Source organism: Triticum urartu, chromosome 2A (assembly GCF_056163025.1).
Source record: "Triticum urartu cultivar PI428250 chromosome 2A, HENAU_Tu73, whole genome shotgun sequence".
In the NCBI taxonomy this organism is placed as follows: Eukaryota; Viridiplantae; Streptophyta; class Magnoliopsida; order Poales; family Poaceae; genus Triticum; species Triticum urartu.
Window position 1 is genome coordinate 475728583 of NC_141874.1, and position 4192 is coordinate 475732774.

General features: G+C 40.7%; 1 long non-coding RNA gene across 1 annotated transcript; it reads left to right on the plus strand.

Moving 5' to 3' along the window:
• Window positions 1-597: 597 nt before the first annotated feature.
• On the plus strand, window positions 598-1847 carry LOC125541635 (uncharacterized). The gene is made up of 2 exons (XR_007297606.2): window positions 598-1232; window positions 1410-1847. It is a non-coding gene; the product is annotated as an uncharacterized LOC125541635 (long non-coding RNA).
• Window positions 1848-4192: the final 2345 nt, after the last annotated feature.

A 4192-nucleotide genomic window follows, 5' to 3' on the forward strand; every position in this document is an offset into this window, starting at 1 on the left:
CCGGTGTTGTGCCACATCGCGTGCATGCCGCACTCCGACTGTATCTTGCAACGCGTCCACGTGCCCCTTTTGAACGTCTTGGAATTGCGCTGGAAGAAATGCTTTCTTAGGCCTCAAGGTGCTCGATCAGCTCCTGATCCGTGGGATCGAACTTGACACCAGCCGGTAGCACCGGCCAATCCTTCTTCGACTTGCATGGGTTAATTCCAGTTATATGGTACTCAATGTATGATCAATCGACTGTTTTAAGTGGATGATGAAAGATTTCGACAAAAAAGTGGTACTCCAAATCTGAAGTCCAGAATACCTGAACACGCCGCCGGGATTCTTGTATCACCTCATGCGCAGCGTGTTGTCACGTCAATTCAATGTGTGGACATGACGAATAATTTGACTGACTATACTAGTATTGCTACTGTACTACTTACTAGTCGTATTTAGTGTCACATTTTAACCATAGGTTTAACTAACAAGTAAGCACTTGAAGCCTAAGTGATATATATATATAGAGTGGCACGATTAAAATAATTATTTGGATCACGGTGTACCCCTATAAGGGCCCGACGGGAAGTTCCTGAGATCGGGCGAGCTAACAGAAAAGGCCCAAAGGCCACAACCTCTTATCCCGTGCCCGCGACCCCCAGTCGGCGCCCACCTTCCCCCGCCCCCGCCTCCTTCCGGGCGCGAAGCCGGCCCCGCCTCCTCCGGCGCGAAGCCGTCGCCCCCAACTCCTCTTGGCGCGTCGCCGCCCCCGGGTCCCGAAGCGCCTCCCACCGCAGCTGGCCCCGCCTCCTCCGACGCGAGGTCGCCGCCCCCACCTCCTCCGGCGCGAGGCCGCCGCTCCCACCTCCTCCTGGTGGCCGCCGCCCCCTTGTCCCGACGCGCCTCCGGCCTCCGCCGGCCCTCACTCCGCCGCAACCACCACGTCGGCCTCCCTCCCCCCTGGATCCATCGTGGCGGCGGCCTTCCTACCCCTGGATCCACCACGACGGTGCCTCGCTCCCCTGGATCCACGGCGGCGGCGGCGGACAGCCTCCCCCTGGATCCACCAGCCGTCAACCTCCCCCCGAGCACCTCCCTTCCTGTGCTGCAACCGTGGCACCGCTACTGCGCCACCCACCCCAAACACCGTAGCTCCTCCTCCATGAATACATCGTGGATGGCCACCTGCTCAACGATGGCGCCAACCTAACTCTGACCATGGCGACAGTCGACAGACGCCAATGTTGCAGGTATTGCTGCTACATCTCTTCCCTGATCTCACTCCCTCCCTCTCCCTCACCTCTCTTTCTTCACAAATATCTTCTCTGCTGGAGGATTTGAACTTCTCCAAATTTGCACTAAAACTAACTACAAAAATGTTTCTGTATTTTGCTTATGAAAGAATTGACTTGATGTTTGAACTGCAGGCCTGTCTTCTTTGACCGGAAGACGCTCTAGTTTAGCAGCATCAACAACGCAAAAAAGAGAGGAAGAAAATGGATGTCAGGCTCATCTCTGGAGTCTTTGCAATCCTTTCATGCTAGGTGTTTGTGTAAAGCATGCTCATGCATGCCTGTGGAAGTTGAAAGGAAACAAATGTTCCAGTATCACTATCAGCATATATTTTCTAAATGTCAACCCAGAGAAAACGCGATGGCATGACTAGTCTAGATTGTGAGGAGAAGTTCATATTCAGAAAGGATATAAGTTCACATAAGCCAGTGACCATGGACAAACAAAGACCCAAAAATTGTTTTTTTGTCTCAAAAATGTTTACAATAAATTTTGTATGTGAATGTGTATAATCAAAACAATGCGTGTGTGAATATAGGTTGCTAGTCATTAATCTGTTGTTATATCTATCATCAACTATTTCCTTTGTTTTTGAGAAATCTTGTGAAGAAATAATATTCCACTCAAAAATTCCTTGGAAAGCTCAGACACATCGTGCACATGGAAAATCATGGGAAGTGCTTCTAGTCGAGAGCAATACCACGCAAAAAGTGAAACCACCGTGGAGAAGAAAATTTAGAGGGGAATTGTAGTGTTTGTAGTTTGGAAAAGAGAGAAGAAAGTTGACGTTCAAAACGAACCAAAAGGCATTTAGAAAAAAAGAGTTTGCTGAAAAGAAAAAACTAGAAGTTCACAAAATAAAAAAAGCCTATATATAAGTTAAAAGACAAGACAATATAGATAAATTTCCGTTTCTAAAACTAAACTAAGAAGTTCGAGTTTGGAAAATATAGCAGGTCAATGTTTATAAAAAAATCAGATTTTTTTCGTATGTAAAAATAAAATCAAGAAGTTCAAATTAAAAAAACCAAAGTAGTTTAAAAAAATATAAAATTGAGTTTTCCCTGTTTTGTCCAAAAAATATAGAAGGTCAAATTAAGTAACGGAGCGGTTCAATATTTATTACAAAACTAGTATTTTTTCCATTACTAAAATAAATAAACCAAGAAGTCGAAATTACCAAAATAGTGTAGTTAGATATATATCAAAAACTCATTTTCTTTGTTATTAAATAATCAAAAATCAAGAAGTTCAAATTAAAAATAATGGAGTAGTTCAATTTATAAGGATAACTCAAAATATTTCCGTTCTACGAAAAATAAAAGTATGAAGTACAATTTGAAAGGAAATGTTTGATGCTTAATTAAAAACATATTTTGTAAGAATAAAACTAAAAGGTTCAAAATAAAATAACAAAGAAGTTTGAAGTATATTAAAAACTCATTTTTCCTCGTTATTAAAGAATAAAATGAAGAAGTTCGAATTAAATACAAGAACAACAAAAAAATTAAGAGGATTTTCCATTTTTTAGAAAAACTACAAGTTCAAACTTTGCGAGTATGAAAAAAATTGTCAACACGCGAAATTTGCGTGTTTTCAATAGCTTTCCACCGGTATATCATTTGCTCAATTCCGGTAAGTGGTTGGGGAGTTAGGGGCAAAATACATCACGTGAAAAACAGACTGAAGTTCAAACAGAACTGCTACAGAAGTTCAACCTCTTCACGCAGTGCATTTTTGGAGACTCTGTTTTTGCAATGACGGCAGAACGCATGGTCTCGGAAGTTCAGATTGCTAAGTAACAGAAGTTCACGTACTACACGGTGTGCATTTTGTATTTAAAAAAAGAATGAAAAAGCAAAGGCTAAAAGTTTTGTTGCTAGAAGTTCCAGTGCTCGGCCCGAGAAAGTTCAAAAATTCTTATGAGAGAGGTTGAACAAAAATACGTGACAGAAGTTCAAGGTGAAAAAACAGCGAGAAGTTCAACTAGTACACGGAAAGCATTTCAGATGAGAATATAAGAATAGAAAACAAAAAGCTTAAAATGTTTGTTGCAAGAAGTTCACGTACTCCTTCATTGCGTGTAATTCAACGTATACAGAAAAATGTGACAGAAGTTCATATATAGTGAAAACAATGAAAAGTTCAAGTACTGCAAGCAATGCATTTCAGGTGAGAATAAAAGTATAGAAAAATAAAAGCTTAAAAGGTTTGTTGAAAGAAGTTCGAGTGCTCTGTCCCGGGAGGTTCAAAAATTCTTGCGAGATATGTTCACCTTGTATTTCCATGTTCAAAAACACAACAAGAAATTATTTTTGCGTTTTAAGATAATTCTCTCAATCCACAAAGAAGTTCAGTTATTATTTGGGAGCAATTTGATTTAAAAAAAATCAAATTATAAAAATGGAAAATGTTCATGTACTACATGGTGTGTGTTTAATACGAGAAAAATGAATTAAAAGGCAATGTCCAAATTTTTTGTTGTTATAAGTTCAAGTCCTCGGTCGAAGAAAGTAAAGAAATTTATTATGAGAGAAGTTTGTACAAAAGGAATATCATTTGTGTAACACTGATGAATGGATGAGAAAATTACAAACAAAAATACGTCATAGAAGTGCAACGTGAAAACAACAGGCAGTTCAACTACTACACTGAATGAATTTCAGATGAAAAACTTTTAAAAACGTTGCGAGTATGAAAAAATGATCAACATGGGAAAGTTGCGTGTTTACAGCAGCTTTCCATCGGTATATTATTGATGAATTCCGGGGAGTGAATGGAGAGCTACGAGCAGTGGATGGAGAGCTACGGGCAAAAAAAGCACGTGAAAAACAGAGTGAAGTTCAAGTAGACATGCCGAGAAGTTCAGGTTCTTCACGCGGTGCATTTTTGAAGAATCTGTTTCGCGATAAAGGCA